The following is a 13,199-nucleotide window of genomic DNA, read 5'->3' on the forward strand; positions in this document are numbered from 1 at the left end:
CGGGTGTGAGAAGGGTCTTTCTGTACAGCACCAGAGCAGTGCTGGCTGGAGTGATCTCTCAATAGCCTTAGAGACACTTTCGGTAAACGCAGAGGCCTGTTTCCACCCCTCCCCCCCCACTGCGTTATTTTGACAGCTGATGTTTAAATATAGTTGGGCTATTTTTAAACTCTTGGAGAAACTCTGTCTAGGTGAGCTGAGTTTCTCTTTTTGTCTCAGGATTTTCTCACTCAGATGTAAAGAATTCTTGACTACTTTTACTTATAGAAATCTAGGAAAAGGCATCTTTGAGATTTAAAACTGTGAACTTTCTTAGTTCATTTGTTGGTGTGGTCTGAAAAATGTAGGGGTTTGGCACAACTGAATCTATGTCTTCTATGTCTTCTGTGGTTTTGTTAATTGCTTTTAAATTTTGCACTAATTTGTAACTTTTATTATCATCTTTCTTTACTGGCAGAATGGATTTTTTCAGTTCACATTTTAAAGGTTGAAAAAAAGGCCGTGTTTTACTTATTTTTGTGGCACTGGTTATTTTTACAATACCTTGACTCAGTTTTTCCTCAGCTTGCTCCAAAGGTGCTTCTAGGACAGCTTTTTCTTTTTTTTGTTTATCTCTTTTAGATCTGGTGTGTTTTGCTACTGGACTAGCAGCCCTTATAGCCTCTTGGGTTACTATTTTCTTCTTCTTCTCGGTAAGCCCGCTGGCTGCTGTGGTTACAGCTCCCATCTCGGTCTCTTTCTCTCTTTTGGAGCTATCTGCCTTGAATTTATCTGGCTGGATTTCAATTGCAGTCATTTTTCTCTCAGCTCTGTTACTGACTGCGCGGCAAAGCGGCTGCTGCCTTTCGCCTCCCCCTTTCCCAGCTTGGGAGGGGTCAGGTGCGGTAGCACTTCCCTCCCCGCCTGGACTTGCCTCTGTGCCCCCCCTGCTTCTGCCCTCAGTGCAGCGGGTGGGCTGTGATCGACTCGCTCTTGCTTTGCTCTTGCTTCTGCTTTCAGTGTGCCCCGGGAAGGGTGGCCGCGGAGGGGGCAATGGCCACTTATCTCCCATTTCTAGCCCTACCGTGGCAGGGGGGAGGGGAGCCGGCGGTGGCCACCGATCTCCTACCCCCAGTGCCATATCAGCCCGGGGCAGGGACGGGGGCTGCCGGCAGCAGTGGTGGCGGAGGACAGAGCATAGCTTCCCGCCACCTCCTCCGATCCGGCTGGCTCTTGTAGCGACGAGGGGTAAGATATTCTTTTCCGCAAGGCAGGCAGTATTTTTTAATTTGTTTGTACACTTTTTTGATTCAAGAATATAGAAAACAACTCTGCATACTTTAATTCATCAAACTTGGCTTGGACTTGAAACTCTACTAATAGTTTTGTGAGTAATTGATCTTCTAAAATGCTTAGATTGAGCTATTCTTCTCCCCCCTCTAGTTTTAACACAGGCCACTCCCACAACGACAGCTTAGATAATTTTCTTATGTACTGGGGGGTGTTCTTTTTCATTAGATCATGCTAGTTTTTTAAAATTAGACTTAGTGGGGAATCTTGTGGGATTTTTGGGTTAGTAGATGACGCACTACTCATGTTTTGTTTAAAAACAGAAAAGAAACAGCTGGAAAGAAAGCACTTAGCTTAAAGACTAGCAAGAGAAACGAGCTTGCATTTCTCACGCTTTAGCAGAGCAAAGAAAACAAGTTTGAAAGACCAGACTTGCAGATTAAACTTGTGGCGACATTCAAACTACTACTTTTCAGTCGTTGAACCTACACCCCAACCTGTGGGCTACAGCTCTTTTTGAGCTACGATTTCCCGTGAGCCACTATGCAGCTCTAATGAGCTACTTTGCAGCTCTTGTGAGTAATAACGAAAAGCGTCTCCTTCTCCTCACAGCCTCCCTGCAGGAGTGGAGTAGGTTGCAATAACCTCTCTTTTATGGCTCTCCCTGGCCACACTCCCACCCTTGGAGATTTCTCCAGATGCTAGCAATAAAACTATAAAAAACCCTTTTGATTTTACCTTTCTTGTTGTGTTTCTGTGGTAGGTTGTTTCGGAAACTCTCTGGGTTTTTCAATCTCGGACCGCTGCTTCCCTCTCATATAGTGTTGGCAAGTGGGGGGGGGGGATGCAGCGGGGTGTTTCTCAGCCTAGAATTGAAACTCGGGGTCTCCTCTTCTCCTGCCTGGCTCGCCAGAACTGATGCCTTAAATGCTGATAAAAATTTGAGACACAGACACGCAGTATAGGAAAAGGGTATTACCTTGGTTTAATAGGATTCCAGGTGCACCATGACGACTCGAGCTCCGCCGATATCCCCCATATACAATTTATGGACCCCCTAGATTAGCATACTTATCTAAAAGTCTCCAATGAGAAGTCTAACAAATGAAGTAATTGCCCCCTTGTTAAAATTACCTCCCCCCAAAAAGGTTACAACTTAGTTTACAGAAACATGTCTCAGTGATGGGGCTCTGTTCAAGGTTGGTGCCTCATGCTCTTGAGATTGTGGGGATGTTTCGTCTTCCCCAAAGAATTCTGAGCAGGGCAAGGGTACAAGGGTTATAAACATGTAGGGTTGAGATACAGGGACTAAAAAGTACAGGAATGGGGAAGGGTAAAAGGATATATAAAAAGAGTGTAAAAGTATAATGAAAAAGGACAAAAAACCCATCAGGCATCAAAAGAAGTTCCCAGAGGACTGTCTCTCATGGGAGGGACCCCGTGGCTAAGTAGAGGACCCCTCTCCCTGATGGAGTGGCCAGAGAACAAACCCCTTACCCTGCCCCCTGCCCGTGTTGTTGGTTTGGAAAGAGGGAAGGGGGGTGAGCGGAGAGACTGCTTCTTAAGAGGGAGGGGGTGAGAGCAGAGAAACTGACTGGAGAGAGAGAGAGATAAGTAGAGATAAAGAATATTTGTAGTAGAAGAATTGTGGTGATGAATAGATTTATGGGCCTGCTCTGTGGACTGAGAAAATACCCCACACCCTGCCCCCCTACCTGAGCTGTTGGTTGGAAGGTGGAAAGGGGGTGAATAAAAAATGGGTTCGTAAGAGGGAGGGGCGTGAGTGAACAAAATAGTGTATGAAAAGTTTATTTTTGCCTCTCATTTATCCTCTGACTCGGTTAGGTAATTAAATCACTTTGCAACTTTAAGTTTAGAGCCTGTCTACCCTTTCTTCCGTGCGTCCTCCTACCAGTGTCCTATCTCACTTAACTCATGAGATTGGTGTGTGCTTTTACAGTTTTTCCTTTCCCCTCTCCTGCACGTCTGCAGCAAGAGAGAGCTGGAGTGTCAGCGTTTAGTCAGGGTCAAACCCCGACAGTGTGGAAGAGAACTTCCTGACTGTCCTAGGTTGCAATATAGATGTATTTAAGTATTCTATTACCACCAGCTGTGGGCCGTTAGCTGTTATCACCTGCTAATGACCCACCCCGGATGACAGACAATGGGCCATCAGGGACCCGCCGCATGACTCATGGATTCATCTCATCCCATTGTGGGATGCTCTGCCCAGGAGGGAGGAGCCAGGTGTTCCCACCTGGATATAACCTGGCCTTGGAACTGCCTGAGCTAGCCCTGTCTACTGGGTTCCCAGAGGACAAGAGCTACTACTGAGACCTTCAGCTGGAGACCAGACATTCACAGGATCACCGCTTGAACTGAACTACTTCAGTTGGACTGCTACTACCACCCTAACAGGGTGTCAGGTTGTATCTGACTTTGTCAGTGCTTTTCCTTGTATTATTTCACTTATTTTTACTTTCAATCTTGACTTGTGATCTTCCACTGGTTTGTTTTCAAACCAATACACTGACACAGCTGCTGAGCCAACTAGGGAAGGTGCCCCACTGGACCTACTGTTTGTGAACAGAGAAGGACTGGCGGGAGATGTCATGATTGGAGGCTGTCTTGGGTACAGTGATCATTAAATGATAGAACTTTTGATTCTTGGAGAAGTAAGGAGGGGGATCAGCAGAACTGCCACCTTGGACTTACGGAGGGCAGACTTGGGCCTGCTTAGGAGGCTGGTTGACAGAGTGCCTTGGGAGGCAGTCCTGAAGGGCAAAGGGGTCCAGGAAGGCTGGATGTGCTTTTAAGAAGGAAATCTTAAAGGTGCAGGAACAAGCCATCCCCACATGCCAAAAGATGAGCTGGCGGGGAAGAAGACTGGCTTGTCTGAACTGGGAGCTTTTGCAGGAACTCATGGGGAAAAAAAGAGAGTTTATGACCTTTGGAAGAAGGGGCAGGAAACATAGGAAGACTACAAGGATGTTGTGAGGTTATGCAAAGAGAAAAATAGATTGTCCAAAGCCCAGCTTGAACTTAATCTGGATACTGCCATAAAAGACAATAAAAATGTTTCTACAAATACATCAGCAACAAAAGGAGGGCCAAGGAGAATCTCCATCTGTTGCTGTTGAGATGGGCACAACACTCACATAGAGACTCACACAACGGCTCCAAGCAAGAGAAAGAACTACCTTTATTACTATGAAATCTTTTTTATACTATTTTTCAATATTCATGCTACATGTTCATTGGTTCCTAACTTACTACATTACAGTATTATTGGTTACCTATAATAAGCACACATTCTTACAAAATAACAGACTCCCTAGTGCAGCTGCAGCTTCTTCTCTGCTTGTTTTGGCTTCTTGCTTCTGTTGACTCTAAGATTCTCATGGGTACAAGCTGATTGTGCCAGGCTTGGTGTCTGTGAGCTGAAGCAGGCTAGTTGTCAATTCCCACATCCATCCTTTATTGGATATGGGGGGACACAGTGACAAAGGCTCAGGAAAAGGCAGAGATACTTAATGCCTTCTTTGTCTAAGTCTTAAATAGCAAGACCAGTTGTCCCCAGTGTACACAAAGATGGGGAACAGAATGAAACCCTCATAATCCAGGTGGAAATGGTTAGTGACCTGCTACACTATTTAGACACCCACAAGTCCATGGGGCCAGATGGGATGCACCCAAAGATAGAGGGAGCCAGTTGAAGTGTGCGCCAAGCCACTTTCAATCATTTACTGTCACTCCCAGTTAACCGGGGAGGTCCCAGATGACTGGAAGTGAGCAAATGTGATGCTCATCTATAAAAAGGGTTGGAAGGAGGATCTGGGGAACTACAGGCCTGTCAGCCTGACTTTGGTGCTGGGGAAGGTTATGGAGCAGATCATCCTGAGTGCCATCAGGCGGCATGTGCAGAACAATCAGGGAATCAAGCCCAGCCAGCATGCCTTTGCTGAATTTCATAAGAGTCAACAGAATGGTGAAGTTGATTGACTAGAGGGAAGGGATACCATTCAGAGGCATCCTGACAGGCTTTAGGAGTGGGCCCATGTGAATCTCATGAAGTTTGACAATGCCAAGTGCAAGGTCCTGCACCTTAGTACAGACTGGGGGATGAATGAATGGAGAGTAGCCCTGTGGAGAAGGACTTGAGGATACTGGTGGATGAAAAATTGAATATGAGCTGACAGTGTGTGCTTGCAGCCCAGAAAGCCAATTGTACCCTGGGCTGCATCAAAACCAGCATTGCCAGCAGGTTGAGGGAGGTGATTCTGCCCCCTCTACTCCACTCTTGTGGAGACCATACCTGGGCTATTGCATCCAGCTCTGGGGTCCCCAGCACAAGAAAGGCATGGACCTGTTAGAGTGGGTCCAGAGGAGGGCCATGAAAATGGTCAGAGGGCTGGAGCACCTCTCCTATGAGGAAAGACTGAGAGTTTGGGTTGTTCTGCCTGGAGAAGAGAAGGCTCCAGGAAGACCTTATTGGGATATTTCTATATACAAAGGGGACAAGAATCACAGAATTTTTAGGGTTGGAAGGAACCTCTGGAGATCATCTAGCCCAACCCCCCTGCCAAGGCAGGGTCAGCCAGAGCAAGTTACATAAGAACTCATCCAGGTGGGTTTTGAATGTCTTCAGAGAGGGAGACTTCATGCCCTCCCTGGGCAGCCTGTTCCAGTGCTCTGACATCCTCAAATGTAAAGAAGTTTTTCCTTATGTTGAGGTGAAATTTCTTGTGTTTCATTTTATGGCCATTGCTCCTTGTCCTGTTGCTGGGTACCACTGAAAAGAGTCTTGCACCTTTCTCTTGGCACCTGCCTTTGAAATATTTATATGCATTAATAAGATCCCCTCTCAGTCTTCTCTAGACTAAACAGGCCCAGCTCTCACAGTCTCTCCCCGTAAGAGAGATGCTCCAGTCCCCTAATCATCTTTGTGGCCTCCACTGGACCGTCTCCAGTAGCTCCTTGTCTTTCATGTACTGAGAAGCCCAGAACTGAACATAATACTCCAGATGTGGCCTTGTGGCAGGACACCCCCCTCCCCCATCTCTCTCTCCCTGATCGGTCCCAGGAAATGGATGGCTCAACTTAGGTTGATAGCCTAATCAACAGCTACCTGGTGCTGGCGACTGAAAGTCTGAAAAGACACTCCCCTGTGGAATGCAGAGAGAATGTGAGAAAATTTTCAGTGACTACAAATACACACTTTTATCCTATAAAAAGCTCACGAAATCTCAGAAAGGTAGAAGCTTTCTACATGGACATTGGAGCCTAAAGTAAAGCTTTCTTCCCTGAGCTTGGACGCAGCCCTGTGGTTACTTCCCAAGGGATTGGGTGAGGATGCTGATGTATCCCCAGCTCCAAAAAAAAAATTGGATTTGGTAAGATCATCAAGTTTCCTAAATTGTATTATTCCGGCTAACTTATAGGTACCTTTCTTAACTTGCATTTCAGCTAGCTCAAGCAAGCATTTCTTAACTTGCATTATAGTTCAAGCAAGCATTTCTTGCATTTTTAACTATTTTTATAGTTCAAGCAAGGGTTTACCCCATAATTGCATTTTTAACTATTGTGGTGTTGCAATTATGTATTCATTGTGTGTTTATGTGTGTCAATCTGTTCTATGTTTGTATGTTTGTTATGTTCTGTGTCAAATAAATGGTATTTTTAGACAAATCGGCCAGATATCAAAGAATCTTGCGAACGGGACTAAGTCTTGGGGAACTAGCTATCTTAAAGTCTGTCAGATTGCAAAACACATAAAACTCCTGTCTCCCATGCAAGACAGGCCTCACCAGGTCTGAGTAGAGGGGCAAGATCACCTCCCTCAACTTGCTGGCCACACTCTTCCTGATACACCCCAGGATACCATCGGCCTTCCTGGCCACAAGGGCACACTGCTGGCTCATAATCAACTTGTCACTCACCAAGACTCCCAGGTCCTTTTCAGCAGAGCTGCTCTCTAGTAGGTCAGTCCCCAGCCTGTACTGGTACTTGGGGTTCTTTCTCCCCAGATGCAAGGCCCTACATTTGCCCTTGTTGAACCTCATTAGGTTTCTCTCCACCCAGTTCTCTAGCCTATCAAGGTCCCACTGAATGGCATCACAGCCTTCAGGTGTATCAGCTGCTCCTCACAGTTTCATATCATCGGCAAACTTGCTAAGGGCATATTCTATCCCTTCATCCAGGTTGTTGATAAACAAGTTGATTTAGGCTGGATCCTGTACTGATCCCTGGGGAATACCACTGACTACAGGCCTCCAACTGGATTCTACTCCACTGATCATGACCCTCTGAGCTTTGCCATTCAGCCCCTTCTTGATCGACCACACTGTCCATTCATCTAACCTACATTTCCTGAGCTTCCCTATGAGGATGTTATGGGAGTGTCGGGGGTAGTGTACCTTTGGAATTTCTTCCCATTCCTGTTACTAAGCAACAAATAGTTGGGTGTTTTAGAGCCATCAAGTCTTTTGTAAAAGACAAAAGGTGTGCTTGGGAGGGCACGGTAAGGGAAGAGCCGGCCCTGGGAACACTCTCTCGTGGTTCGGACGCTGAGGAGAGAGTCTGCTCTTTTTCTGCTCTTCGCCTTGGACCAGAGCGAATCCAACTGTGCCCTGTTTTTTCTCTTCTCCTGGCTGGGTGAGCTTTGATTCAACCTTTCTCCCCACGGGGAAGGGCACGTTTTCCTCCCGGGCTGCGTTCCCTCGTGGCTGCTGCCGGGAGAGTCCCGCGGCCTCTGCTGCCTGCCCCCGCCCTCTGCCGCACGAGACCGCGGCGTCTGCTGTGACTGCGGAGGTCCTCGCCACCTCGCTGGCCGGAGAGAGAGAGAGAGCCGGCGCCCGCCCCTGCTGCCCTGCTTTCTCGCTGCTCCGAGCTGTTTCACTGTCCTGCGTGTTTCTCAGCCTGCTCGCCATCGCTGGCTGCCGGATGCTAACCTGACCCTGCGCCACAGCGCCACCTGCAGCCGCTCGGGAGTCATCGCACCTGCCCTGCCTGGCCGGGAGCTCAACAGCGCCCCTGCTGCTTGCAACTGTGATTACACCACACGGGAGAAGGCTCAGCAGCTCACAAGTTATCTGCTATTTGGTTTTCTGGTTCTAGTTGTGGTTGCTATTATTGTTATTGTTTGTTTATAGATACTAGTAAAGAACTGATATTCCTTTTTTCCCATACCTTTGCCTGAAAGCCCTTGATTTACAAAATTAAATAATTCGGAGGGAGGGAAAAAAAATCACATTCTCTGTTCTAAGGGAGGGTTCAACCTCTCTTGGCAGACACCTGTCTTTCAAACCAGGACAGGGAGACAGTGTCAAAAGCCTTGCTGAAGTCAAGGTAGATAACATCCACTGCTGTCCCCTTGTCAACCCATCCTGCCATGCCATCATAGAAGGCTGTCAGATTGGTCAAGCATGATTTCCCCTTGGTGAATCCATGCTGACTACTCTTTATGACCTTTTCTTCTACATGCTTGGTGATGACCTCCAGAATGATCTGTTCCATCATCTTTCCAGGGATTGAGATGAGGTTGACTGGACAGTAGTTTCCTGGGTCCTGCTTCTTGTCCTTTTTGAAGATGGGAGTAGCATTGGCCTTTTTCCAGTCATTGGGAACCTCTCCCATTCTCCATGATTTTTCAAAGATGATAGAGAGTGGCTTGGCAACACCCTTGGGTGTATCCCATCAAGGCCCATGGATTTATGGGTATTAAGTCTGCCTATCTGATCTCTAACTCAATCCTCTATGACTGAGGGAAAGTCTCCCTTTTTCCAACCTTCTCTTACCGCCGAGATCTGGGACTCTTGAGGGCCAACCTCAGCAGTAAAGACTGAGGCAAAGAAGGCCTTCAATAGTTCTACCTTCTCTGTCTTCCGTTTCCAGGACACCCATCTGATTCAGCAGCAGCCTAACATTTTCCCTAATCTTCTTTTTGCTGCTGATGTACTTGTAGAAGCCCTTCTTGTTGTCCTTGGTATCCCTCACCAGACTCAATTCCAAGTGGGTCTTGTCTTTGCTCGTCACATCTCTGAATACTCTGATGATTTTCCTATAGTTCTCTCACATGGCCTGTCCCTTTTTCCAAATTCCATCAATTTCTTTCTTCCATTTGAGATTTACTAGAAGCTCCCTGCTCATCCATGCAGGTCTCCTGCCCCCCTTGCCTGATTTCTTGATCATGGGGATACACTGGTCTTGAGCTTGGAAGAAGTGGTGCTTGAATATTGGACAGCTTTCTTGGACCCCCTTCTCTTCTATACCCCTATGCCATGGGATTCCTCTAAGTAGATAATTGAAGAGGCTGAAGTTGGCTCTCTAGAAGTTCAGGGTTCTAGTACTGCTTACTGCTTTGCTTTCTCCATGCAGGATCCTGAGTTCCACCATCTCATGGTCACTACAGACAAGGCTGCCCCCAAACCTTCATGTCTTCAACCAGTCCCTCCTGTTTTGTTAGTACAAGGTCCAGCAATACACCTTTCCTCATTGGCTCCTCCCCCACTTGCATCAAGAAGTTATTTTCAATGATCTGCAGGAACTTCCTGGACTGTGTGTGCTGGGCCATGTTGTTCCACCCACAAATATCAGGGTGAAGTCCCCCAGGAGAACCAGGGCCTGTGACTCCAAGGCTATTTCCAGTTGCCCATAGAAAGCCGCAATCAACTTCCTCCTCCTGATCAGGTGGCCTATAGTAAACACCAACAACAGTGTCACCCATATTACCCTGCCCCTTAATTCTTAGCCATAAGATCTCAACTTGTCCATCTGTCCCTGGGTACATCTATTGCTGGCTTGATAAATTCCAGTTCTTCTCTCACATAAAGAGCAAATCCACCCCCTTGCCTCACTGACCTGTCCTTTCTAAAAAGAACAACATTCCAGCCATGTGAGTGTCTTGGTTTGAAAGACAGGTGTCTGCTAAGGAAGGTGGGAACCTCCCTTAGAATAGAGAATATGACCCCCTTCCCTCTGAGTTATTATAACTTTGAAATCATGGGCTTTCAGGCAAAGATATGGGAAAAGGAATAACAGCTCTTTACTAGTATTTATAACAAGGTGAACAAGCAACAACAACAGTAGCAATAACAAACAAAACCCAGAAAACTCGGTGGCAGCTTTCTCTGGGCTGCCAGGCACTTCCCCTTTGGTGCAGTTATGGTCACAGCCAGCAGGGGTGGCGTTGGCCTCCCAGCTGGGAAGGTGCGATGACTCCCGAACAGCTGCAGGGGGCGCTGTAGCTAGAGGTCAGCTCCCTGTCTCACGTGGGTAATGGCGGAGGGGCTGGACAGCAAGATGGGGTGCAAGGAGCTCAAATGCAGCAAACTGGAAAAGCAGGGCCGGCTGGGCTAGCAAGCAAAAGGTGGCAGAAACTCTGCAGCCGTGGAAAAAGCTGCAGTGCATTCCGGCAGGCATGAGTGCGGGACAGCGACAGCCAGGCCCCTCTGCAGCAGCTGCTAATGCAGCCGGGGAGACACGTGCTTCAGGAGGGGGAAGAGGGTTGGAATCCCGTGCTTCTCCCAAACGAAAGCTCACCCAGCAAGGAAGAGAAGGCAGTGCAGAGCTGGGCTTCTGCAGTTGCAGCAAAAGGAAGACAGCAGCTTCACTGTTCCACCTCCGATGCTGAGCGAGTAAGTGAAGCTACCAGCGGCCAGGTGCTCCCCTTCTCTCACCACATCTGGGCTACATCTTTTGTCACTTAAGTACCTGGTTGTTGGTTTCCTAGCAACAGAATGGGGAAAATTCCCCAACCTCCAACAGTGAGATATCCCACCATGTCTCAGTAATTGCAATGAGATCACGGTCCTGTAACCGCACATAGATTTCTAGATCTTCCTGTTTATTCCCTGTGCTGTGTTTGTATACAGGCACTTCAGAGAAGTAATCAAACATGTAATCAATCAATCAAAAAAGACAGAGAGAATTTTTACCAGGGCCTGTAATGACAGGAAGAGGAGCAATGGTTCTAAAATTAAAGGGGGTAGATTTAGATTGGATATAAAGAAAAATTCTTTTACAGTGAGGGTGGTGAGACACTGGAACAGGTTGCCCAGAGAAGTTGTCAATGCCCTACCCCTGGAAGCATTCAAGGTCAGGTTGTATGGGGCTTTAAGTAATGTGATCTTGATGCCTTAAAGACCTAGAAATAAAACAACACACTTTCAAGACAATATTAGTATAGGAGGTAATATAAAGGCTGGTCTTTATTGGAGGCCTCCAAGGGGCAGATATGGAAAATACCCACCCCTGCATGGGGTGAATACAGTTTTATAAGTTTAGCAAATTAGTATAACTGACAAGAATTCCCAATTAGAGACTTAAGTGGTGAGGTAATTCTCCCCCAGTTCAACCCTCTCTGACCCCATCCCTGCCCACCGCCCCTTGATAGGAACTAAACTTTGTTTATGAAAATGTGTCTCAATGAGCTGGTTTCAACCTTGTCTCCCAGAGAGCCAAGATAGGCTAGGGGGCTTGTACCCCCCAGGGTTTGGAGCCTCTGGAATGTGTTTTGTCTTTCTGCCTATCAGTGTAGGGAAAAGGTAGGGAAAAGTACTGGGGCTAGCTACACATACAATAATAGGCTACAGAGCTATAAATATATGTGTAAAGAATATGGAGAATATATAAAAGCAAAAAAGGCAAAAGTCAATTCAGCATCAATTCCCCTCTTTAGAGACTCAGCAAGTCTCTAACTTGTCTATTCTCTACTCGATGTTCAACCACAGCATCGCATTATACAGCCAGCTATTATGCAAAGACTAGCTACAGATATAAGTAGTATGAACAGCTCCTTTTACCCAGACCCAGTTTGGTAACCATGAAGTTAGTGTATGGAAGTGTTGTGGTTTGACCCTGGCCAAATGCCAACCACCTATGACATCTGCTCTCTCTGCACTCCCCTGCCACAACTGTGCAGAGGAGAGAAAAAAAACTGTAAAACACAGGACTCATTAGTCGAGATAAGGGACTGAAGTGCGGAATTGACTCCACAACTCAGATAGTTATGAAGTAGGTATGTGTTTATTCCAGTTGGGGTGCATGGGGGGTAGCCCCTCCAAAGGCATGCACACCCTCAGCAGCACTTCACTAGGTTTATATTAGGTTACAGATTACATATGCATAAAGTTAGACAAAGCCCCTATACATATTCAATACCTATCCCCACTTCGTATTATAATGAGTTCAAAGTTCATTTAAATATGCCCGCGCAAGCGCAGTGTCTTCAGATTAATTGTGGGCAAGGGTCCCGATGATTAATTATGACATGGTCCATACTCTTCATCACGATGAACTGTTCACCCTGTTCCCTTGCGCATGCTCCCTTGGTCCTTGGTCTTAGTCCAAGCCTGAGAACCGACTCGTACCGGTCCTGGGGTCCAAGGGCGGGATGCTCGGTTACACTTGGTGGTTTCTCTCAATTATTTGGCTCTCTTCTCTCCATCCTCCCCGATACCAGGTAGGCACAAATTCATTACGTGAATAATAAATGGATCGCAGCTGGCATATCTTAGTAAATCATTATCCAATCTCTGGCTCTCTAAATCAGTGTTCAAAAATATTATTATTACTATTATCCAGCTCCTAGTTCTTTTACATTAGTAATTTCTATTTTACCCTAAATCAGGACTGGAAGGAGGACACACTGAGAAAAAGGGAAAAACAGGCTGAAAACTGAAAGTTGCAAAGTGATTTATTGTTAACAGAGTCGGAGGATGAATGAGATATAAAAATAAGCTCTTAAGACACTTTTTCTTAGCTCACCCCCCTCCCTCCTTCCCACCAACAGCACAGGAGGGGGGGGGGCTGCAGGGTATGGGGTTTTTTTGGTCTGTCCATCACCGAAATTTCTTCTGCTGCTCAAGAAGAGGAGTCCTCTACATTGCCGTTGGGACCCTCCCACAGGAGACAGTCCACAGGAACTTCTT

Source organism: Lichenostomus cassidix, chromosome W (genome assembly GCF_008360975.1).
Source record: "Lichenostomus cassidix isolate B80296 chromosome W, HeHo_3.0, whole genome shotgun sequence".
In the NCBI taxonomy this organism is placed as follows: domain Eukaryota; kingdom Metazoa; phylum Chordata; class Aves; order Passeriformes; family Meliphagidae; genus Lichenostomus; species Lichenostomus cassidix.